Source organism: Gallus gallus, chromosome 5 (assembly GCF_016699485.2).
Source record: "Gallus gallus isolate bGalGal1 chromosome 5, bGalGal1.mat.broiler.GRCg7b, whole genome shotgun sequence".
Taxonomy (NCBI): domain Eukaryota; kingdom Metazoa; phylum Chordata; class Aves; order Galliformes; family Phasianidae; genus Gallus; species Gallus gallus.
The window spans coordinates 33,562,498-33,589,220 of record NC_052536.1 but is presented as its reverse complement, the minus strand read 5'-3'; the positions used below and the strand labels follow the sequence as shown (position 1 = coordinate 33,589,220).

General features: G+C 37.0%; 1 long non-coding RNA gene across 1 annotated transcript in view; it reads right to left on the bottom strand.

Annotated features, from left to right (window-relative positions):
• Window positions 1-1,747: 1,747 nt before the first annotated feature.
• LOC101747910 overlaps window positions 1,748-26,723 on the bottom strand; it is a 145,970-nt gene continuing 120,994 nt past the window's right edge. Inside the window, exon 3 of the long non-coding RNA XR_005860596.2 lies at window positions 1,748-1,844. This is a non-coding gene — a long non-coding RNA (uncharacterized LOC101747910). The remainder of the gene's footprint in view (window positions 1,845-26,723) is intronic.

The following is a 26,723-nucleotide window of genomic DNA, read 5'->3' as shown; positions in this document are numbered from 1 at the left end:
TATGGTTTACTTTGGCCCATCAATCCAGTCTATTCTGTAGTGCCTTTCTCTCTTCTGGCAGATCAACACTCCCTCCCAGCTTGGTGTAATCTGCAAGCTTACTGAGGGTAAGTAATCCCCTCAATCCCCTCATCAAGATCATTGATAAAGATATTAAATAGAAGTGGCCCCAGTACTGAGCCCTGGGAGACACCACTCGTGACTGACCACCAACTGGATTTAATTCCACTGACCTTGTGGTCAATGGGCCTCTTTGGGCCCAGTCATCCAGCTTGTGTTTCACCCAATGGAGTGTATGCCCATCCAAACTGTGGGCAGCCAGCTTTTTCACGAGGATGTTGTGGGGGACAGTGTCAAAGGCTTTACTGAAGTCCAGGTAGACCACATCATCAGCCTTACCTTCATCCACTAAGTGGATCTCCTTGTCATAGAATCAAATCTTGTCATACATCTTTGCTGCCTGCCTGTATGTAAAACTTTGGCATTTGGTCCTCCTTCCTGCAACTTGTTTTCAGCAACAACTTTTCAGTCTATTAAGAATTTTTTGAATGTAATTATTGTTTTCCATTATGCTTGCATTTTCTCTAAAATTGTGTAATCGTCAAGTGTGGTAAATATTTCCTGTTCTGTGATCCAAATCAATAACACTACTGAAAAAAACAGGACAGATTGTTGTGGAACTTGTACTGATGTATCATTCTAGTTAGTGGAGCGGTTTTCATTTCAATTGATAGTAACTTTGTGGCTATATCATTACTAGCTTTTGAGGATGTAATAGAGGACAGGGCTGAAAGCCTTATGATATTAATATAAATTAACTCTCCTACTTATATTTACATACAAACAAACTTGTACATTTTGTCAACATCAGTGTGGGTATATTGAGTCAACATCTTTTAACTCACTAAAGTTACAGAATGTAAATGAACAAAAGTATTTCAGGTGAATGAGCACTATTTTAGTCAAAAATAAAGATGTATGTGTTTATTGATACTAGAAATGTACTCTTTTGGGGTTTGTTCATGCATCTTTTCCTGCAAACAAAAGACTTCTCTGGAAATATAAGCATATACGAATCTGACTTGAAGAAAACTTCAGTGCCTTAACAGTCCATAAATGACAAAATTGGGCCTAATGGTTTATGAAAGAAAAATGCCAAGCTTATCACTAGAATCCTCAGCTGTATTTAGCTCATTTTTTTTTTTCTGTAGAATCACTATTTTTTACAGGCTGAGCTGAAGAAGCTGTGCATGCTGAAATCCCTTGAAACAGTTGCTCTAGTTAGGACTGATTTAACCACAAGAAATTTGGTTAAAAGGGAAGCAGCCTTTCAATCTCTACTGCAAGGAAACAACTTTTTGGTTGCCACTTTGAAGAAAAAAAGGGGGGGGAGGGATATCTTTAATAATTACATAATATAACATGAAGCATGATTCACTGTAAGAGCTTTGCTAACTAATGATGTGGTTATATAATAACCATAACTGAAATACTTAAATTACTTTGGAAAAAAAAAAAAGAAAGTTAAAGAAGATCTTTATATGTCCTTGAAAGGACACTAACGATGATCATACATAACATACTAAACACCACTGCAAATCACTCTCCTCTCGATTAGTTTTATTCAGAACACAGACTCTGATTTTGCTTTGGAAATCTTTAACTCCTGTGACCTATACAGTTGAAAAAAAACCCATCCCACAGCTATACTTTTCCAAAAGCAGAACAAAGAGAAGAAATAACATACCTTTCACAAGGGACTTGGTATTATCTGAAACCCTATAATCCAGATCTCATTCTGTTTCTTCAATTGGTTGAGTGATTTCAGTAGGCGTGCCTGCAATCTAATCAATTTTAAAACAGCTGTAAAAATAGATTTCATTCACTGAAGGACATCCTACTCATGGGTTAACATCAAAGTTATTAAACACAAAAAGGGTGTGATGAATTACAAAAGTCTTCATAGTACCATACGACTTACTGCAAGATTGTGATATCTGGGGGTAACTTTAGAACCCTAAACTATCACTGAGAAATAATACATACATATAAAAATCTTATTTTAAATAGCAGCAGAGAAAGGTTTCTTCCTTTGCCATGAAGATCTTGTAAAACACTGTAATAGCTGGTTAACACTCATCTGGAGGCTTTAAAAGGGCATTTATAAAGAAAAAATATCATAATCATATTAGACATGCAGAATATGTTATAGCTGAGATCAGCTGCACTAGCCTTGCTAATAGTTTTGCTAATGCATGCTTACTTGAGAACAAGAGATGTTTTTGCTAGAGCTAATTCTCCGAATATACAATACATGAATGGTAACAGCAATCATTCATGTTGCCTTACTTGCAATAGTGCTCCTGGTGACAAAAAATTACATTAAAATACATTAAGTTAGGAAGAGTTGAAGGTGATGGAAGCTTAAAATAAAGCACCTTAAAAGAAACATTAAAGGTATTTTGCACTGAATATCCTCTTGTTTTCAGAAACAAAATATTAATTTTACAAACAAATTGGAAAAAATTTCCATGCAGAAAATCCAATCTAGAAATTTTCTCGCTCTCAGTACTCCAAATAGAGAAGGATCAGAAATAGAAATGTTGTAATATATTGGTGCAAAAATCAAACTTGTGCTTAGTCATACTTCAGGAAAATAATTTGAGTTTTATTTAAAAAAATACATTCACCTATATATTTTGAACCAGAAATTCTGTACCTTTTCAGTCTAACCTTGTAGAATGATACAGCTGTGTCTAGTCCATATTTCCATTCAGATGGGGTCTGTGTTTTCTCTTAAACTGTATATAAGACTCTTCTAAAATCATTCCATGCATTTCATAAAACTAATTGAAATAGGAAATCATAGAATGGCTTATGTTGGAGGATACCTTAAAGCATCTAGTTCCAATGCCCTTGCTATGGGTGGGGTTGCCAACCACTAGATCAGGCTGCCCAGGATCCCATCCAGCCTGGCCTTTAGTGCCTCCAGAAATCCACAGCCCCTCTGGGCAACTTGTTCCAGCACCTCGCCACCCTCTGAGTAAAAAGTTTCTTTCTAACATTTAACCTAAATCTCCCCTCTTTTAGTTTGAAGCCATTTCCCCTTTGCCCTATCACTATCAGATTATGCAGTGTCAATCCCCCTCCTGCTCGTAAACTCCCTTCAAGTACTGGAAGGCCACAGTAAGGTCTCCTCAGAAATGCTGAGCTCTCTCTAATACCCGGTACACATTATATGTGTAAGGAATATTCCATTGGGAACTAGTAGCTATTGGTTGCGAGTATCTCCCAGAATACCCTGTTATGTTCTTTTTTTGTATCATATAGTTTTATCATCCATAAAATCAATGAGAATTTAATTTGAAAAATTCATCTGAGATCATTTTGCTTCCAAAGATGACAAATGAGAGTCTTGCCTGTTAATATTATTAGAAGTACCAAACTGGTATAAAACCAACAGCAAACACATGGAAACAAGGTAATCATGTGAACTGGTATTTTTCCGGGGTGCGTGAATGAGGGCATTAATAACATTGGCACAGAACTATCAGAGATCACAAACTGTAGTTTGTACTTTTGTCCAAAATAATAACTAGGTTTGGTAGGTCTGAAGCTTGCCAGCTAAAGCGCTAGAGGAACCAACACACTTTCTGTTTACAAGTCAATATACTGCATAAGAGTTAACAAGACTTTAACTTTGCAAGTAAATAACCTGTAATACAGTGATCTCTCCTCAGAGTAAATATGCACTAAGAGTTTATCTTAATTTACCCAGGTAAGTATGAGAAAACTTCTGTTTTTATTTGTGGTAACAGGTAACAGTTTCAGGAATCATTTTCTGTAGCTGATGTTCTCATCACCAGCATTACCAGACATGAAGACAAGAGTCATTATATCATCTGCTATGGATCTTGGTACACAGACTGATATGGAAGTCCAACAACACCTTGTTTTATGCAGTTCTGAGAATGATGTTTTAGAAAACATCATAAGGATGTTTTGTCTGCTGAATGCTTTCTAAACAGCCTACATGCTGAATGTGTATGATGGTAAAATCTCATCTGCACACCCACAAAGAGACATGAATACAGAGGGCCAAGTGGAGGAGGTTCCTTCCTGGCCAATCTAGGAGCTATCAGCCCACCAAAGGCCCATCTCCACAGGGCCAGAGATCCATAGGGGAGCAAATATAAGTGTTCCATGTTAGTTCCATTTCAAATCTGAAGTTAATGTAGAAAGAAACATTACAGGATATGCATATAAGCAGGTCTCTACTTCACAAATGGAAACCAGATGCCATAGTACTGAAACTGGATATATAATAAATAAAAGAAATTAATAGACATTTGTTACCAGCTTTTTCCTATGCGGAATCTACAGCTGACTAATAATTCAGAGAATGCATTTTTTCTTCACAGTGGTTTCTGAAAAGTTTCAGTACACTGAAGATCCAGTAAACTGTCTGTGGAGTGTCTACAACTTTGACAAACACTGAAGACCTTCATGTGTGAGGGTGATGATGGAAAAGCTAAAACTGTAGCCAATTATAGGATCACCTTCACATTCAACGCTGTCTGCAAACAAATAGCTTTCCCTTTATACACTCTGCATGTCCAATTGTTCTTAGAGTAGGGGTAATTAAAGTGTTTAAGAAAGCTTGTTAAGAAGTTGTATCTTTTCAGAAAACATGCCAATAACTTCAAAATGATTAATTCATTTATCACATTTAGTGTGTCATTTAAAAAGACTTCGATGCATGCTTGCATTGAGACACTTAGATTTCATTCAAGTTTTCAAATGACAGAATTGCACAGCAACAGCAGTGGTTCAAAGGATCAGTGCTTTCTTGGCAACACTGATATCAAGACATTAATATTGTTTTAAGACTCTGCCTGCACATATACCATATATCTTATATTTAGAAAGAAAATCCTACTGGGATCCTATAAATCTGCAGAGTGGTCAGACTTTCATGCTATTATGGTCCACTGCACAGCAATGTTTCTGTGTGTGACTCAGGAATAAATAATGCTAGGTCAGCTTCATATTGAAAAGATGGAATATTTATTTGAAATGTGTTTTTTTTCTCTTTATTATGAATAATTTTTAAATTTTGCTTACTGATATATGCTTATACCTTGTTCTACTTGCCACTTTTAAGTCTAACATAATCACTAAGGAAATTCAGTGTTTTTTTTTTAATTAAAAGAAAATGTTTTATCTTAGATTTTCAGACTAAGGCAATTTTTTCATAATTTGTAGAAAGGTGAGCTTTTTTATTTTGTGGTGAAACACCAGTGTCTGCAATTTTAGTATTAAATGTGTATCTTTGCATAAGTATCATGAAGTAACAGTAGAAAAGAATAAATCATTTTAGATATGGAGAAAGGCATATAATATTTGTTACATATTTTTGCATTCAAGTAGCATCTTGCATATCCTATCATGGTCAAAAGTTTACACTATTGCACACCATTCAAAATGCAATGCCATGGCTGGTAATTGTTTAAAGGGAGCTTCTACTGAGGCCCATTACTTACTAGGTCTTACTCAGACCTGACCTACTTAACTCTAGCAGAAATGTTGCATCAGAACGCCTTTAACAAGCAACAGAGATAAAGTGACGACTCATATACCATACTACTAGACTGCATTTCTTGGTTCTAGGTAAAAGCCCACCCTTCCAGCTAGAGGCTAAATCTCTGCTCTGGTATTAAAAAGTAAACAGCTGTGAACCTCTGGGCATTGAGCTATTCATGCTTTCTTATGAGTCAAGATATAAGCAGACAGACTCACATATGTGAACAGAAACAAACAGTAGAATCTTAATGATCTTGGCTGCAAGGCATTTTGAACATTTGGGTAGTATTTGTTGAAATTATTATGCTGCAACAACACCATCTTGCTCACTATGAAGGAATTCAGGTGTGCACACAGTATGTATGTGCTAACCATCTGCTGTCCTCATCCAGAAAGTGCAGAACTTGCACTATTCTGGAAAAGAACACAAGTAGTTTGCTTTCTTCCTGACTTGTTAAAATGCAGAACAGATTCAGATGTGTAATAACACAAAAAAAAAAGAACAGCCCTGTACTTAAAATCTATTTTCCTCTTTGAAATCCCCAAGTGTTTAATGAAATACTTTTCAAAATAATGGTTTAATTCATTCAGGAATAAATGCATATCTATTTCTTTTATTTATCTTGCTATACATCTGCTATTTCTGGTTTGAGTTAGGAAGACTATTTTTAAAATTGTATACGTTCCTGAATTTGGCATTCTTCACTTTCAAAAAAACATTTTTGCTCTCTTTAATTTTACTGGCTAATTCAACTTACTAAAACCAATATCAACATAAATACCACTTAATCAATTAGTTAGAAATTCACAGGGTCTTGGGAAGCCATGGTCAGACAGACCATTAACAGACAGTTAAATAGGAAATAGTCTTGTTTCTTTAAGACGGAGATGAAAACTGGATTGTAGCATTTGCATTGTTTCATGACATAGGTATGTATCTGTTTTGTTTTTTGCATTCTATTATGATTGATACATAAAAAATGAAAGACTATTAATGGAAATTTAGTTTCATTTTAGAGAATATTAAAATTAACATGTAATTAAAAAAAAATCATACATGTACTAAAGTTTGTTTGAGTGTCTGTGCCAAAGTATGCCTTAATACAAATGTTTAAATGCATTTCTATATACATGGAGCAAACTGGAACCTAAAGAGGATGAATGGACATGTTCATCCTTCATTATAGTAGTCATGTGATCATAGGCTAGACTTAGAATCATGGAATCATAGAATTGATCAGGTTGTAAAAGACCTTCAAGATCATTAAGTCCAATAATGACCTAACCATACCACACTAACTCTAACAACCCTCCGCTAGATCATGTCCCTGAGCACCACATCCAAATGGTTTTTAAACATTTCAGAGATGGTGACTCAAGCACCTCCCTGGGGAGCCTATTCCAGTGCTTAACAACCCTTTCTGTAAAGAAGTTCTTCCTGAGATCCAACCTAAACTTACCCTGGCACAACTTGAGGCCATTTTCCCTTTTCCTGTCACCTGTCACCAGTGAGAAGAGACCAACCCCGCACTCATTGTAATCACCTTTCAGATACTGGAAGAGAGCAATAAGGTCTCCCCTCAGCCTCCTCTTCCCCAGACTAAACAGCCCCAGTTCCTTCAGGCGCTGCAGTTCTTTCAGTTGCTAATATATAGATATATTACCATAATAAAATATCTATATACATAAATATATTTATATAGATTATATTTATATAATTTATATAATATATAACATTAAAATTTTTGTATAAAATATATTTATATAAATATATTTTTATATATTATTTATATATATATATATACATAATATTTAAATACATATTTTGTATATAGAAATAATCCAGCCACTGTGCATTCTATGCCAACGTAACCTTAACCGGCTCTGATTTACATTCACAATGTAAAGAATGTATCTTTGCTGAGCATACAGAGTCTTAGATAACTCTATCACTGGCACTCAAAGGCTTGATCCTACATGTTTACTTCCAAATAAAATACATTTGAACAAGATTAAAGTATTACATATCAGAAGACTAAGACCTCAGAGTTGTCAGTATTCTCATTAGATGTTCCAGTTACTGACTCCTCCACTCATGGGATTGCAAAATTTCTAGAGACACAGAAGAAATGCACATTGAGAAGAAATCCTTGTGTTTCACTCAAATTGAAAACTAATTCTAAAGAGAGTCGAGCAAAACACATACATCATCTTTGTCAGATGCTTTCTTCCTCCTAGTAGCAATCAAACTGTGTTCATGTTTGGCTCTAACAGAGACAAAGCTGCAATAGCAGGCTGTTCTGCTGGGGGCCCAAGCCAGGAGCTGAGGAACAATGTCCTGGATGACAAGCGGCACAGTCGCACGGCAGCAGAACAAGGAGAGCAGAGCACATCTGGGGACAGTCAGTTAATATGTTGGGACAGAATACAAAAGTCCATAATCATTGAGGCAGGTGTAGGGTCAAGCAGGGTCACATCAGTGAGGTACGTGGCCAAGTGAGGACCAAGGGCAATTGCCCAGCTTTAATGCAGCTCCTGAGTGAAAGGGGTCAGCCCTTGCTAATGCTTCTCACAGCTCTTTCTCAAACAGCTCACCAATTCAAGGCCACACAGCTGCAGTGCCACTGCTGGCTCTATGCCCAGGCATCCAAAACCTCAGGAGCAGGCTGTGACACCAGACTCCTCCTGTTTACTCTTTTCTGTACCCTGATTACTGCTAGTAAGTGGGAAACCAAAGAAACTTACAATCTGGGCACTACTGCGAGAGACACTTGTAACTCACTACAATGAGCATTTGTATTCTTATTTACTTTAGTCACCCCACATATGCATCAAACACATATTCTAAAGCCTCCTCGTTATCTCTCTGTAAACCTTTGGCTATTCAATCAGGTACCTATAGAACAGAGGATCAATTTAATCTCAAGCTGAGAAAAGGCATTAACTATCTACGAAAGTTGTAGATAGCTAAGTTCTGTCTTGAACTTAGAACAGAATGCTCAGTTCTGTCTGTCCATTTCTTATCTAATGCTCATATAAATTAAAGTTTTTATTTTTGTAAATATAAATAAAATACAGTGCCCACTTGTTTCTGGTTGTTGCTTTCATGCACTCAGAATTTGTCAAACATGAGGTAGAGATGTGGTCTAAGAGCTTTTATTTTGCGTGGAACATGCGCAATGATAAAATATTATGATCAACAATGTTTTTAAAATTTAAATGACCCTATCTTAATATTTTATTGTATGTGCTCGTATTCAAGTAATTCCATTTATTTCTGCAGTCTGTTAATCAGCTTCTAGATTCTGCAAATTAGTAAAACACTAAGTGCATTGTGATCAAATTCACCTGAAAAAGGCAGATATAAATATCACATAAATCCTTGCAATTCGAAGTGACACCCATAGCTCAGGGCATTAGCACCGGATTAGACTTACCATACAGTGTAATTGTTTATGCTATTTTGCAGTGTAATACAGACAAGGCTACACAATCAAAGCTTTCACAGACATAAACAGACATCACACACTGTAATTATATTTGTCTGCAAGATTATAATAATCATAGATGGCAGGTATTATAAAGCAGTTCTTTTTTTTTCTGGTTAACCCATTCAGTACATTCTTCTTAGCCCAAAAGCAGTTTTCAATAAGGAGGCAAAGCTCTCTTTTGGCTGTATTCTTGTGATTAGAATTTTCTATAAAATAGAGGTAAAAATAAAATATTAATTTACTTTTTGCCTTTTCACCTAGTGTTATCGTGCTAATATTTCCTTTTGATTCAAATCTCCTCTTTGACTTTTTATCTTAGACTTAGACTCTTAGAAGTTTAAAGTGAAATACCCTAGAACCACCTCAGAAATAATCCTCAGATAAAAAAGTTTTATGTATGACTTACAATTAGCACAGTGTCATATTGTATCATACTGTGTAAGCTACTGAATGCATGGATGCGTAACACTTCTTATGCCAAATATAACAAGACCTACTTTATTGTGCTGAGATTGCAAAAGGTATAGATGTCAAGAAATGGATGAAACTGAAAATGTCTTTGTATACTAATAAAAGTAAGAATTTAGTCTATGCTTCCATTGACTTTCGCGAAAAGAACCTTGACACCCTCTTGTGCAGACTCATTACTATGACAGTGATGAGAAATCAAAGGAATGTGAGCAGTAAAAGAACTGGAACTTTGTAGGATTTGGCTTATATCAGACATTAAAAATCTGGGAGGTGACCTAGAAGGAGAAGTTACAAAAAGTAAAGAATTAAATTAAAAGAATTAAAAGACAATTAAAAACAATTAAAAGAATTTAAGAAGAAGTATTTGATGTGTTATGCAGAGGAGTAACACAGCAGAATGGCATAAAACCAAGAAGCAATTTTTACTGACTAAGCTAGGGAAAGTGACATGAATGAGAGATACATCAGTACTGTCATTCTTGTGCTCACTGTTAAACAAAATACTTCAGCACTCTTGAAGTACTATTGTATAGGAAAAAAACACAAAGCAAGCCTCTTCCAATTATTTCTAAGTATTACCACCTGGAGAGTTTTCTTCTTTACCAGCAGCTATATCCTTTGCAGGAACTTTTTTCTGTGTCTGCTTCTGGAAATACTGATGCCAGATACTTTTGGCATATTAGGCACCCCTAAATGGAACTGTAGCTTGATATATTTACCATGAATTGCCTGAAAGGGTATTTGTATATGATCTTATTAACATGAAGTATAATTAACAGCAGAGAATTGTTAACCCTATTATTATTCTAAGAAAAAGATTTAATTCATTATTACAATGAATTGTTGTGTCAGTCCATTTAAGTATCGCATCTGTTACTGTAGTGTGGACTGTGAATATAACTGCTGAGGTGTTATGACTGCCTAAGACAATAAGTGATTTCAATGTTATCTATAAATACTAACCTGATTAAAAGGTGGCTAAACACTTTTAATACAGCCAGGCAGAGGCTTGCATTAAAATTTTGCAGGTTTTTTTTAGTCTGAAGATGCAGAGAACACATGTAGTACTATTATATAGGATTACTTTTTTTGTTGTTATTAAATGAAAATAGTCTTAAACACATCCAAGACAGAGATTTCAAATTTGTTTCAATGAGCTTCAGAAGAAGTGCCAGGATGAGAAGCAAAAGCAGTCTGTAAAACAATGTCTTTCTTTTAGCAACTACGTGGAATTTCTTTGGAGCATGAACGCTTATATAATATGTTTTATAAATAACACAGTTAATCTGATATTTAAAAAGTAGAGCAAAATGTTTCACGTAACTGTATTTAAGCTTTAAATGTTTAGTACTTGTGTAAACTTCTCCACAGACTTATCTGTCAGCACTTTTCTTTTAGGCCTGGCTGCTAATTAAATCACACAATTTTGCTTTTATCTTTAACAATGATCATTTCCTACACAAGCATAAATTTCCTAAAATAAGGAGGCTGCTTTCCTGTGAAAAAAGACTGAAGTAAAACACAGCTCTGCTGGATGGCTTCTGAAGGCTGACATAGGTTGCCCCACTGCTATACCAAATATTTTCAACAACAGAGAGCCATTGTAAGGCTATTACTGCAGTGTTTTTGTCAATCCTGTTTGCCATAAGGAATTTCTCTCTCTCAGTGGTAACAATCCAGTCACAACTGCCTAATGGTTTGCTCCTGGAACCTCTGAAGTATAATGATTGTAACAAAGGTGTGCAGTTTTCAGCTCTTGAGAAACACAGCTACCCAGAAGGAATAAATACTTTTACAGTAGAAATTGGATTAAACAGTAAAAATGTGAAGAGTGACCCTCAGAAGTCTTTAAAAAACTGCAGCCATAAAAGAAAACGTGCCACACATCTACTGAGTAGGTATTTTCAAAATAAATGAGGTTTTATTATTTAGCCTTACTTTACAGCGAAAGAGACTAATAAAATAGGGCAACTTTGAAAAATTATGGAAGCATCTGAAAAAGGTGAATAATATTTATTTCTTTGTAACTCCAAGGGTTATTATCAAAAATACTCTTTCAGCTGAAGCTGGGACACAGAATGTGAAAAAACACATTGGATTTCTAAACAGTATATGGTGATTTTTCTTCACAAAAAAAGTTAAGGCCTCGACACTTGGTAGTATACAACACTTTCCAACTGATTTCTGAGAATAAAAGTAGAATATTGTATTTATTTGTCAAAGTATTAAAGAAGCCATTATCATAACACTCAGTAATACGTTTCCTGATATGGAATATACTTTGGCTATAATCCTAACTTGCATCTTTTTAAACTAGATCATGGGGTTAGCCTTCCAAGTCCTGAAAAATATAACATGATATAAATAGGAGAGGCTCCAAAATGAGTATAAAACTAACATTTATCATCATCGTATGAGGTTTGATGATGCTTGATATAATTATATACATCATTTCATTGCTAATTAAAATATATTTCTAAGCTTGTTCATAGAAAAAAAGTGAAATTAATACAAGTGCAATGGAAGGCATCACAAGATCCATTTCAATTAATGAAAAATAGAACACAAGGCTATTATTGTACATGTCTTGGATGTTGTTACATGACTGCTGATTAAGTTATGCTGTTCAAAACAAGGCAAAACACCAAAACATGTAAGTGCTTGAATATATCCAGTGACATTTAATAAGGCCTTCAAGGATGCAGCTAATTTTAGCATGGTGTAGTCTTGCTACAATTTATAGGAGGGAGAGGAGGTTCTTTGAAATATGTATACCCAGCGTGAGATTAAGAAACAACGGTTCAGATGTTGGTCTGACCAGTTTATTACAAATCTTAATAAGGGAGATGGGGAAGAGGAGGACAGACAATTTAGGGTGATAGGGAAGGGAAGGTGGGCAATAGAAAAGATAGAAAGAGGCAAGAATTGTGTAAAGCGGGGATGCTCACCACCAGGATCTGGCAGCAGTCCCGTTGCACGACGTTCTGACGGTCCGGGGCAAAATTGCAGGGGAAGAGCAGCAGCAACATGGCCGGTCTTGGGCAGTGAGAAGGTGCAGGTACCAAGTAGGTCCAGGAAGAAGTCTGGGAGAAAGCAGCAGGTCTCCAGTAGCAGGCCCTGGAGGGTCTGTCAGCATGCAGATCTTCCGTAGTGAGGGATCTGATCGCAGACACCTTCTCGGCGGGAGCAACAGAGAGGCTGGCCTTAGGCGGCAAGCAGGTAGAGCACAGAGCAAGTGCAGGAGGGAGAGGCAGGTCGTGAGGCTTCTCATGTCAGAAAACAACTTCTTGTTCTTCAGCATGCAGGTCTCAGGTTGTGAGGAATCTGTTGTCAGAAAACCTCTTCTTCTTGAAGATCTGTAGTCAGAAACCCCCTCTTCCTAAGGAATCTGTAGTCAGAAACCTGATCTCATGGTTGTTCGTCCCTTTTTTATCCTTTTGCCAGTGTGGCATTCCAGGGTGCTTGGGTAACAGTCATGTACAAGTATCCACTGAGATGGCTATCTCCCTCGAGGTAAACCCACACAAAAGACTGCTTCCTGGCCATTAAGCTTTGGCTTATCTCTCTCTGGTTGCCTCTGGTCTTGTCCATCTGTGTCTCTCAGACAAAGGATTTTGCAACCCCTGCCCAGGACTTGTCCATCTGTGTCCTCCAGACAAAGGACTTCTCAACCCTTGATCAGGACTTGCTTGGACTTGTACATCTGTGTCCGTCAGCAAGCTTTGAGACAATGATGCAAAAGAATAATCTCTTAGATGTACAAAGCCAAGAAGATTGGAGTAAGCAAATGAAACTTGGCTAGAAAACGTGAGGGAATCAAAGGGTACTTGAAAAGAAATGCTCCATCTACATTTTCAAAGGTGTTTCAGTATCATTCTTTTCTTACTTCTTATTCAGATTTTAGTCTGAATCTTAGTCTTTCACAAGAAAAAAAGGTCATACTGAAAGGCCTGTAATTCCCTGGATCCTCCTTATAACCCTTCTTACAGATAGGCATCGTACTAGTAAGTCTCTAGTCGTCTGGGACCTCTCCCACTCACCAGAATCACTGATAATAGAATCACAGAATGGTTTGTGTTGGAGGGGACCATTAATATCACATAGTTCCAACCCCCTGCAATAGGCAGGGACACTTCCCACTAGACCAGGTTACTCAAAGTCCTGTCCGGCCTGATTTTGAACGCCTCCAGGGAGGGGGCATTCACAGCAGCACTGGGCAACCTGTTCCAGTGTCTTACAACTCCCACAGTAAAGAATTTCTTCCTAATATCTAGTCTAAATCTACCCTCCTCCAGTTTAAAACCATTTTCCCTCATCCTATTGCTACATGCCCTTATAAAAAGTCCCTCCCCACTTTTCCCGTAAGCCCCCTTCAGTTACTGGAAGGCCGCCATATGGTCCCCCTGGAGCCTTCTCTTCTGACTGAAGAGCCCCAGCTGTCTCAGCCTGTCCCCACTGAGGAGGTGCTCGAGCCCTCTGGTCATCTTTGTGGCCCTGCTCTGGACCTGCTCCAACAGTTTGATGTCCTTCTTATGTTGAGGACCACAGAACTGGACACAGTACTACAGGTAGAATCTCATGAGAGCAGAGTAGAGGGGCAGAATCACCTCCCTCGACCTGCTGGTCACACTTCTCTTGATGCAACCCAGGATGGTTGGCCTTCTGGGCTGAAAGCACATATTGCTGTGTCATGTTGAATTTTTCATCAACCAACACACCCAAATCCTTTTCCTCAGGACTACTCTTAAGCCATTCTCCACTCAGACTATATCTGTGCTTGGTATTGCCCTGACCCAGGTTCAGGATCTTGCACTTGGCCCTGTTGAACTTCATGAGGTTGGCATGGGCTTACCTCTGAAGCCTGTCCAGGTCCCTCTGGATGGCATCCCTTCCCTCTAGCATGTCTTCTGCACAACTCAGCTTGGTGTCATCTGTAAACTTGCTGAGGGTGCATTTGATCCCACTATCCATTTCACCTACAAAGATATTAAATAGGACCCGTCCCAGTACCAGTCCCTGAGGAATGCCACTTGTCACTGATCTACAACTGGACACTGAGCTGTTGACCACAACTCTCTGAGTGTAACTATCCAGTCAATTCCTTATCCAGCAAGTGGTCCATCTATCATATCCATTTTTCTCTGATTTGGTGACCAGGATGTCATGCAGGACAGTGTCAAATGCTTTGCACATGTCCAGGTAGACAATGTTGGTTGCTCTTCCTTTATCCATTGATGCTGTAATTCCAGTATAAAAGGCTACCACGTTTGTTAGGCATGCCTTGCCCTTGGTGAAGCCATGCTGGTTACCACGAATCACCTTATCTTTATTTTCCACATGCCTTAGTAGGGCCTTCAGGAGGATCTGCTCTATGATCTTGCCAGGAACAGAGTTGAGATTGACCAGCCTGTAGTTCCTTGTATCTTCTTTTTTCCCTTCCTGAAAATGGGGGTTATGTTTCCAATCAATATGAACTTCTCATAACTACCATGATGTTTCAAATATGATGGATAGCAGTTTGGCAGTTTCATCTGTCAGTTCCCTCAGAACCCATGGATGGATCTTGTCAGGTCCCATGGACAGTAGGGTGGAAGAGATAGATGATAAATAGACAAATGATAGATGGTGGAAAGTGGCTTGGCAATCACATCTGCCTGCTCCCTCAGCACTCTTGGGTGGATCCCATCCAGCCGCATGGACTTGTGGCAATCCAGGTGGAGAAGCAGGTCTCTAAACCTTTTCACCTGAATTGTGGAGGGTTTATTCTGCTCCCCATTCCAGACTTCCAGGTCAGGAGGCTAAGTACCCCAAGGATAACTCATCTTAAGACAGATGTAAAGAAGACATGGAGAGCCTCAGCCATTTCCATTTGCTCAGTAGTCATGTTCCTTGCCTCATTCAGTAAAAAATGGAAATTCTATTTGGCCCACTTCTTAACATTTATATATTGGTAAAAACATTTTTTGTTGTCCTTTACCACAGCGGCCAGGTTGAGCTCATAATGGGCTTTAGCCTTTCAGATTTTCTCCCTGCATATGATAGCAACTTCAATGTACTCTACTTGAGTTGCCTGTCCCTTCTTCCACAGGAACTAAACTCCTGAAGCCTCAGCAAAAGTTCTGTATTCAGCCACGATGGTTTTCTTCCCTGCAGCCTTATGGCATATGGGGACATCCTGCTCCTGTACCTGTAAGACTTCCTTCGTGAGAAGCATTAAGCCTTTGCCCTTCAGGATTGACTCCCAAGGGGCCATGCCTACCAGTGTCCCGAACAGTTCAAAGTCTGCCCTCCGGAAGTCCAAGGTAGCAGTTTTGCTGACATGAAGAATCTCAGGCAATATTAGGTACATATAGCCAACCTATTATAGAGAACCTGCTTTATTTAGCAGAGGGGTTGGACTTGATGATTCCCAGAGGTCCCTTCCAAACTCCTATGATTCTGTGATTCTGTGTGATTCTGTGGTTTTGATATCTGTCTTTGTGCTGAAAAGAGATTTCCTGAAGTTGCTGTGTTCTGGTCAGTTGCCTTTGGTTGCAGTTCAGTACAGCTGTGTCTCCGCTGACACAGGATGCACAGTTTTATACAGCTAAGTTTTCAGTGTAAAAAAAAACTTAACAAAATATTAATTGCTATATGGATATAGAGGACCACACTCTTGAGATATCTATAGCAGATTCTGTTCCACCAACAACTGTTCTGTGAAGAACTCAGCTGCTTATTCCACTGTGGCATGGGATGAGTGCTTGTCCTGCAAGTTCTGTCCTAAGGGGTGAGTTTTGGCAAGATATTTTGTGCAAAATTTTCAGCAGAATTGCAGTTAGAATATATTTAAATGTTGTCTTACCATGTTCCTATGAAGCAAGACAAACTTCCACCAAGATCAAAAGTACACATTAAATTACAAAATTGAAGGAGGTAATTTCAGACAGAAAATACAGTATTAACGGCACAAGAACAGAACAATTCAATAACTAAAATAATGAATGCTGACTGACTATCAAGACTTCTATCTGAAAAGTAAGATTTCACTCACACTGTCTCCTGTAATAAATGCAGACTTGTGGGTTATGGCCTTTGTTTTCAGGTTCTCTTAAGCTAGCAAAACCATGTGGTGTTACCTTGATTCAAATAAGAATTAGTACCAGTGAGGATTAGATTGAGAAAACTGCAGTCTAAGCAGACTGAAAATCCACTAATAAAGAAAGAAGTGAAGAAACAGAGATGGCTTTTTGTGTGAGTATCTCTGAGAAGTAGAGGGGAAAATGTTAAATCCACAGATGCTGAGAATGCAAGAACAGCAACTACCGTCACCCAAAGCAGAACCTCCACAGGCTGACAGTGGCCCAACAGATCTGAGATGAGAGTGGCATGATACTTTAGGTGTAATTCTTAAAATTGAGAGGTAGCCACGATGCAAACAGGTAGTTAATACATATACATGCTCGTTTTTGAAACTATATTGTAGTAGTGTAGAAACTTATTGTACAGACCTTACAGAGCATGACAGTGCTTTTATGTCTATATTTCTAGACCTGATTCATTGAAACATGAGGAAAAATGCTTGACTGTTTTTTTTTTGTGAAGAATGGAGATAAGTTTTCTTAGTTCCTAGCCTTCCTTCTCATCCATCCTCAAGTGCACTGTTAAGTGATAAGAATGCTGAAGTCAGAGATGACACTCAAGAACTGGGCCCAGTGGAAAAAGATAGCATTACAGCTGAACTGTACAGCAATAGTACTTTTGAAGTAGATGTGGTGATCAAATTTATCTAAACTAAAGTCAATACCATGGCAGGTATGACAATGCCAATTCAGGATTTAAAGGATAAATACACAAATATACAAAAGCTGGTGTTATATATATATACTGAAATGCATCTGTGCCCATTATTACAATATATATAGGTAAAGTCAAATATTTCTAACAACTGTGCAAAAGCGTATGTTCAAATTTTAAGCAGCAGTTCAAATTAACTATCCATATATATCTCAGTATTTTTTGTTTACAAGCATTCACATTCCTACCAGCACTTTGGAAATACTGTTTTTCAGAGAATAAATCCTCTTAAATTGAATAAACTACTGATTATTCACTATTTTTCTTTTAAAAAATGTAGATATTCAACATTAGGGTGGAAATGTGTTACGAGCATTCATATATCACAAATTATAAAGAATTCATGAACAACCTTAGACTGAACTTTGTTAGCATAAACTGTTGTTAAAGACTTTCTAGTGGCAAATAAATCTGACCATGTGAGTGTCTTGTGTTTAGGACTCAGTAGGCTGTGCTCACTTAAGCAACAAGAATTAAAAATAGAAGTGACCCTGTCACAACTGTACTAACAAAGCTCAAACAAAGTAATAGAGACTGCTTTGACCTTATGGCACAAATCAAAATTACCTCAGGCTTCCCTTAATTTAGGCCACCCTGCAATAGCCTCTGGCAGTCAGGGTTTATTGGACGAAAGCAAAGCAGCTTGCTGTGAATGGGAATTCAGGAGACCTTCATTCAATTCTTGACTGTACCACGGAATGTTTGAGTGATATTAGGAAACATTAGTCTTCCTGTGCCTCCTGCTGCTGTATGAAGAAGCAGCACTCACTAACATTTCTGTATGTTATAAATGGGCTATGAAATGAATGTGTTTTTTTTAAAAAAACTTGATACACAAAGCCAGAGAATTCTGCTAACAGTTTGGCAGCCTCTGGTTGGTCTGTGACAGAAGAGTCCCTGTTTACAATTTCAGTTTAGCGCTTCAGCTGCAATATTTGAAAGATTTTTTTTATTCCTTGTGTCTTTTTAGCATACAAAAGGAATGAAAGTAGACAACCATCTGTAAAACCACATACAGTAAATATTCTCTGAGTATATGCTTCGATGAAATTATCTATATATATAGAGATATGGATGATACTCATTAAAAAAAAATCCTAGGAATAGATTTACATACATACATGGATTTGTTTCCAGGGCAAAAACTCAGCATTTCTGATGTGTCACAGTTAACGCACTGTTCAGAGAAAATTTGGAAGCAACATGATGGATTCTTTTTGTTAGAAAAATGTTAGTTAATGTTAACTAAAATTTTATTACCATGTACTAATTATGATCTTTACTTTTAGCAATACAAAAATTAATTACAATATTTGGAAATTCATTGATTTTTATTAAGTTCTAAGAAAAACCTTCACTAATATTTCAACCTAGCTTGTATGCGCGAATTTCATAAACGCAGAATGAAATTCTTTACAACCGAATTTTTTGCTGCAGATTGATGCATTATCCTTGTTTACTCACACATACTTTATTAAATATAGTCATAAGTCTTTGAAAACAATATTTCTATTCATTATATTACCTGTAAAATAATCGCATCATATGGTGTAGACAGACATAAAGTAATTTTTAAGTTCTACATAAAACAGAGATAACACTTGTTATACCTAACGCAAAATAAGAAGAAGATGTGATGTTTTCAGGTATATAAAATATTTATGGGCTTACCATAACATCAGCAATATTGGCAGACTATTCTCAAAATGCTTCAGAGACTTCATTTGATCTTTTAGTTGATATATGTCCAAAATGTTATCCTCTCACATCCAGTGTGGAAATTTTCTTTTTAGCATAACATTGGGAATATTCTTGTGTTTTTACCTTGGGGACAAATATATAAAAGACTGGGGCTATTTACACTTAATGTCCCTCTCATGGATAAGAAATGTGAGAATGGACATCAAAGTAAAACTTTACTAACTTTTGAAACAGCATTCTGGAATTAGATTTGTAGATTTTGAGTCTGTTATCAGTTTGTGTGAATTCATGAGAGAAATTATGTGACCTTGATTTTGTTACCTAAGTGATGCTTGCCAAATTTTACCAGAATTGTATTTCCATTTCTTGTATAAGTAGGGAGTGCTGAGGGTATATGCGTACTTGTCTGTGTGCACATGAAATCAGCTTTCAGTTTTATGATTCCAGTTTGTTCTGTGCAACAACTGAAACCACGGATCTTGCTCCATAGCTGATCTGTCACATTATATGAGACACAGAAAAATAAGATAAATATTAACATCCCTTCTTTCTTTGTCAGTTACTGCATCTCAGCAAAATTCTTATCAACTCCTGGAAGTTTTATATTGGAGCGGCCAATCTTTTGTGAACATGACTTAAAACAAAACTCTGTCATACATATTTAAGCAGGGAAACACTGAATGCAAAGATAATGCAGCTGCAGGAGTCTTGTTTTATAATCAACAGTATATGCAGTACATAAAGAATTGTAACTTTTTTTATTATTTATGTATTGCCATAAGTGTAGATAGGCTACAAAGTCAAGGCATATGGAATTATTAATGAACCAAACAATAAATATTTTGAATATGCTCAGAAGACCTAACCTCACTCAAGTCCCAGCTGAGGAAGAAAGTGAGCTCAGAGCAACTGGGGAGCTATGAGAAAATTAAACATGCTCTGAATGGGGCAGACATACCCCAAGTGCACAGCTGTTCCATGTGGCTACAAAAAGCTAATGCATTAAATAGTTAATCTTTCATTAACAGTGTGTAATCAGTTGGCATGACTTGCACAAAACACAAGAAAATTGGTGACTGCCCCCCTGAGAATGCAGATCCAAGCTTGAGCATTATCAGTCTTTGGAGAAACCTTACCTCGCTGTTTTAGGCATAAAATATGGCAACTATGTTTTTCTTTTTTTTCCCAAATACATAAGATAAAAAAAGGAGAAAAAAGAGAGAAAAAAGGGAGAAATCAAGAAAAACTTTTCACCTTTGTTGGAATTGAGTGAAGAATCAATACTGAGTTATGAAAGGACTTTGCAGATTAATCTGTGGATTAATACATTTCGTCAGGAGCACCTGCCATTTCAAAGGAGCAGGAAAAGGCTAAGGGACCTAGATCAAGGCAAGAATATTCTTCAGACATGCCTCTTCCTTTGGAAGAATGCCTTTATTTACTCCCTAAAGGAGGTGAGTCCAGCTTGTGGTGTTGGTGTTGATGTACAAGGAAGAGTAAGAAGGAGTGAGATGGGGGATGGGACTCCAGGAAGACTCTTCCACAAGTTACAGCCACTGGGGTTTAATGCGATCTATAAACTCATCTGTCTGTTTACATACCAGCAAATGATACGTCTCTCTGATCCACTTACATTTTCAAGCCTAATGTATACACAGGGCACTGATGCTGTGTATACAAGACACAGAGATAGCTGGGGGCTGTGTGCTGTCCCTGCTTTCACAGCACACTGTCACTCTTATAAATAAAGCATTCGCTCGGGAAAAGAGTCTGAGAGCCGGAGAGCCACATTGCGTGCAAATCCAGCTCAGTGCATAAGCTTACTCGAGGTTGAGGCTAATCCTAACTGACATGTTACAGTAAAAGTACTTTATAAAATCAATATTAAATTCACAGCCTTTGACATCCTGGGACATCAAAGATAAAGGGGAAATAAGCCGTGGAGTAAACAGTCCTGCAGCTATGCCAGTTGCTCAAGGAGGGAAGCAAAGGGATACACAGGAGACCATGGGGTAAATTAGTACAGTGCCAGTCTTGTTTTTATACTAAGGTCTTGACATCAATGAAAACATTAGAAAAACAGCACGCAAACTCTTACAAACAAGAAAAAAATATTAGCAAAGACCCGCTCAGTTACAAATTCAGATAACCTTTTAAGGTTAAAAGGATAAAATGCTACCTATGCAAGCCACAGTATAAGCTTCCTCTTTCAGTAAATTATACCTAGGAGTGATAAGATAATAAAAATACTCAGCAATACTGAAGAGCCACCGGAGTAGAATTTGACTGAATCATTCTAACCTGATAGTATAATTCCCTCTTTCTGTGATGTAGACCCGTGTGTATTCTACAATCGTCCAAGCTGACATAAAGTCAGCCACTGTAATGTTTGTCCTATGTGTGTGAAACACAAATTGTGTGGGTAATTGAGCCAAGAGGAGAAGGGCTTGAACAATTGTGGAGCTACTTGCTGAATCTCGGATTCCATCTTCCATATGTAAAATGACAGGAGTGATACTATAAAAGGTAATAATGGCTTTAAGTAAGAGCAAAAGGAAGACTAGAATAAGTTCATAACCGGAAAATATCTTTTCTCTCCCTACCTTCTTCAAGCCATTACTTATTGATGGGTAAATATAGCACATACTCCTGATGCAGTGTTGTGTAAGTCAAGATGATGAGTAGATGATTCCTTAACAAAGATTGTCATTACATGAGTTGAAAATGTTCCTTGCCATTTTGTGGCTTTTGTGTATCCAAGTTTGCAGCTCTAATGACTATTTGTGGTCCTTGTGCCAACCTTATGAACAGACTTGTTTCACTTAAAGTGTCTGATATGCAGACACATCTACTCAGAATAGGCATTAAAAAGGGGGGAAAAATAACCCTTTTGCGTAGTGAAATTTGAATTTTACAATCACTGACTTTCCACAGCAAACTTCTAATGTGCTTCTTACTACATGGGACTACAGTGACTTCCTCAGCTATGTCTCCCTGGTTAGTATTTCTGATGAGACAACTAGTGTAGTTTAGAAAGAGAAGATGAATAGGTTTGTTACAATAAAATATGAAAAAGAAGACACAATAACGACTATTTTTACTTCATGTCCCTTCAAGACAGATTCTTCTCCCCAGTACTTAGGAAGACCCATACTTTCAACAGTATTCAACCCTGAATTTAGCAAGAGCTAAGCATTTAAATGGCTCTGAAAAGCTTTATGGCAAATAGTTGGGAGTAATAGAGTAAATTAAAGGAGAAAGGACTGCAGAAGTGATACTGAGAAAGTGGTAGACCAAAGAAATTATTAAAAGAGGAAGTCACCTTGTCTCTCCTTTCAGGAGGATATACAAATTTTCAGTCATGTAAATGAATAGAAGTGTATTTAGTTTTTTTTGTCTTGTTCTACTGATGTCAGTATTTATGAGATAATATGGGTGGAAGGAGAAACAATATTACCACTAAAAATCTTTACAGCAAAGAAAATATCAGAAAAGTGTATTCTACCATCTTCCCTCAGCATCTATCTGTGATGGAGTACTGTGTCCAGGCCTGGGGGCCCCAGCACAAGAAAGGTGCAGAGATTTTGGAATGGATCCAGAGGAGTGCCACTAAGATGATCAGAGGGCTAGAGCACCTCTCCTATGAAGAAACATTGAGGGAACTGAGCTTGTTTAACTTGGAGAAGAGAAGGTTCTGGGGAGACCTCATTGTGGTCTTCCACTACTTGAAGGGAGCATATAAACCAGAGGGGGAACGACTATTTACATGGGTTGATAGTGATAGGACAAGGGGGAATGGTATTAAACTAAGACAAGGGAGATTTAGGTTATATATTAGAAGGAAGTTTTTCAGTCAGAGGGTGGTGTTACACTGGAACAGGTTGCCCCGAGAGTTTGAGGATGCCCCATCCCTGGATGCATTCAAGGCCAGGCTGGATGTGGCTCCGGGCAGCCTGGTTTAGTAACTGTGACTACTGACTGTGGCAGCGGGTTGAAACTAGATGATCTTTGAGGTCCTTTTCAACCCAGGCCATTCTATGATTCTATGATTCTAAGAATAACTGGTTTTATCAGGATAAATGAAATCTTTGTCAGTAAACAGAACCATTTTAAAAGCTATTACCAAGACAAAGCAAATCTTTAGTCTAAGGCTAGTGTCTTCATGAGGGAAATAAAATAAAAACAACTAAATATAAATCTAAATATATTGCTGGGCCTCAGCAATCAGCAACAAGTAATAGCATCCATGGCTGCCTTTTTGGATCTTTCATGTGCTTGGCAACATGCCAGTTACAGAATTAGAAGAGAGCCAAAAGCTGGATCAAATAATTACACTATGCACAATTTTATCATTGTAGAATAAAACTTGAAATTGCTGATGGTAACTGCTAGATGTGAAGGCTTATCAGCTTGCTGTACTCAGAGGCATATGGGATTCAGTCCAAAGCTATCTGATGCCTCTTAAAGAACTGATTATATCTGACCTTGTAGAAGATTCATGATGAGCGATTTATGTGTGACAGATAGCTTAAAAGGTACTTCTCACACCAAATAGAAACTTCAGAGTGCTAAGGAATTTTTTGAGAGCAGAGCGGAAGGCAGGTATTTATTCAAACCTACTGAAGACTTGAACAAACTTCCTAATTAGTGGATTACAAAGAGTTTATTTCCCAGTGCTGACTGCTGCTACTCCCACACTCCCAGAATGAAAAAAAATTGCTACTGGGACTTAATCTTTTGTATTCTCTGTGATGTCTTATGGCATTACAGAAATGATACAACTAATTCACATACAAAAAATGGAATAAAATATTGAAACAGATTTTTGTTTCTTCTTGAGGTGACAACTGTTCATCTTACTAGGTACTGTGACACATATCATAGATATTTTTTATTCTGCTCTGCATATATTTACACACTAATAATCTCATCTGAACAGCTTGCAGCAGTGTACTAAACAACATGAATAACATCTGTTACATATTATTTGCTTTTTCATCACCCCAAAAAAGCAGGTTGGTGCCTCATTTTTGTAAGACTGATAGGATTATTTCTGATGTTGTTTTGCAAATATATTTCTGAATGGATATTTTTGTTATTGTTTTATTATTTGCTTGGTATAACAAATTTCCACACTGCTGTGAACTTAGAGTAGGTAGCATTAAAAAAAAACTTCTAATTGGATGGAAGGTTTATGGAGCTTTTAGTTTCTTCTGTGCCATCACTGTGTGTGATAGCTGAGTCCTACAGAAAGTTTGTGTAGGTCTGATGAAGATTAATTGACAGAGTTAATAGAGACCAGTTTGCCTAAGAAGCAGATTAAATATTTCTCCATTGTGAAGAATGTCCTGTATCTGGAAAGATAAATTAATAGAAGTGGTACCATTTATACAATCTCTGAGGCATATGCGATCTAGAAGTCTAATGTTTTGGGCTCAGATTCAGGATTGATCAATATATAGTCATGTTAAGTTCCTGCCATTTTAAGGCTATAAGATAGTGACTGTGAATCAAAAGAAAGAGTATGAAGAATGTAAGTAGTTAGAACAGCAGTCACTCGAGTTATATTCATGTTGGATATCAGTTTGATTTTAATTGGAAGAAAGGTTATCTAGATTATGTCTACTCAGAGATGAGGACAATTACATGTTTAAGTAATAGCACAGAACTATGTTTCTGCTTGTTCCTTCAGGAAATAACACTTCAAATAAAATGTTTTCTTCAAAGTATCCTAGAGGGCATAACAATATGCTCAACATAAAATAGATAGGCAATAAATATTCAAAACATTACACAGCATTAAAAATTCATATAACTACAAATGCTAAATTGAATTGTACACAAATAATTTATTACAGCTCTCAAAGTATTTTTTTTTTATAAATAGCTACAAAATTAGGATGGTAAATCCATAAAATAAAGACTTCAGCATAAAATTATATATGTACCTGATAATATATGTTATTCAGAAAGAATACCTTCTGTAACATTCAAGTCTGCTGGGTTCTGTGCCTTATTTTCCCAAGCAAGTTTTGAGTTAATATTTTAAAATCATCTATCGACCAGCAAAAAATTACCACATATTCTTGCACTAGCATGGAGAAAAATAAGTATTTCCCTCTGCTTTATGTATCCAGTTCTTTGTCTACATTAGTAATAAGAGATCAGACAGGAGATTCAGATATAGGATTTTGGTTGATAGTGCTGTTTTTAGCTCAGCAAGCCATGGTTATTTATGGTTCATTTCCAGGCAGTCATGCGTAAGAAACTCAGCCATAAGGTCTATGAACTGCTGTGGACTATTGTACTAGTAGCCTTTTACTTTATATTCTGAAACCACAGATGGAACCAAAGAGCAATTTTTCACTACTAGATACTGGTACACATAAGTGGTTCAAATTAGGTGACGTATTATCATAGCAGTTACAAAAAGTCAAAATTTACATATTGTTATTACAGATGCATTATTCGGGAATATGTAAGAAATCAAGGCTATACATAGGGCATCACAACTATACTCCACTATCACTGAGCATTAATTAAATAATCTGAATCTGAAGTGACATTCTTTAGCAGAGCTGTATGTAGGAAGCCCATATTATTAATTAAACTCTTGAATAGCAATTATCCACTTTTACTGATACAAAAGCTTTCTTCTTCCTGAAAGGGATGAAGAAAATGCAAACAAGAAAATATTTTTCTTTTTCACTGATACGTAGTCTGTCTTTAATATTCAATATTATCTTCTAGGTAATACTTTTTCAAACCAGTGAAGAAAATATTATCACTTCATCACTGATCAGTTAAATCATGACTCTCTGCTGTACAGACTGTTCATTGATGAAATATTAATGTGACCTCAAATATGCTGGAAAATTAAAACTATTTGTGAATCTCTAACAGTGAATCTCATTCTAAATAACATCTCTATGGTAACTGTACTTTTACAAACCAAAAACTGGAGTAACAGTCAACTGTATGAGTATGGTAATTGTAGTCAAATTTGTTAAATTAAGCTATGCCATAAAGTGTTGCCTATTTCAGAATGATATTAAATTAAGAAAATTAAGCCAAGCATAGATATAGATGACTCATTCTGTGTTTTTAATTGTCACAGCTTCAGGTCTCAAAGTCATTAAGTTTAATCCAATTTCTTCTCAGTGTTTCCTCCTTCATTCCAGGTTTCCTTCTGTGTTACCAGAAAACATGAAGTGGAAGAGTCTAAAAAGGTCCTTTCACAATGCATATCACTGTTTGCATATTGCAACAGAGCACACATGGATAGCCTCACAAATAACACTTGCTATAGCAAATGCTGTTGAATTTACATTAATAATGTAGACTCCCTTCCAAAATGTTAATGCTTTAGCAACATCAAAACCTAAGATTTTTTTAAGTAAAAAACTTGAGGAATTGTAGAAATACTAAGTTTAAATTATAAAGGTCTAACTACCTCCCTGGATAGCAAGTAAACCTGTTTCTTTCTTTGATTAGCTTACAGAAGAAAACAAAAAAGCAGAACAGTCTTCCCTCCCACAGTTATGCCAAAGGCAAAAGCTACCTAACCACTTTTAAAGCAGCAAAATTCAGGAAATGTAGGCAGCAATTGCTTTTTGAAGGATAAGCAACTGCAAGTCTCAG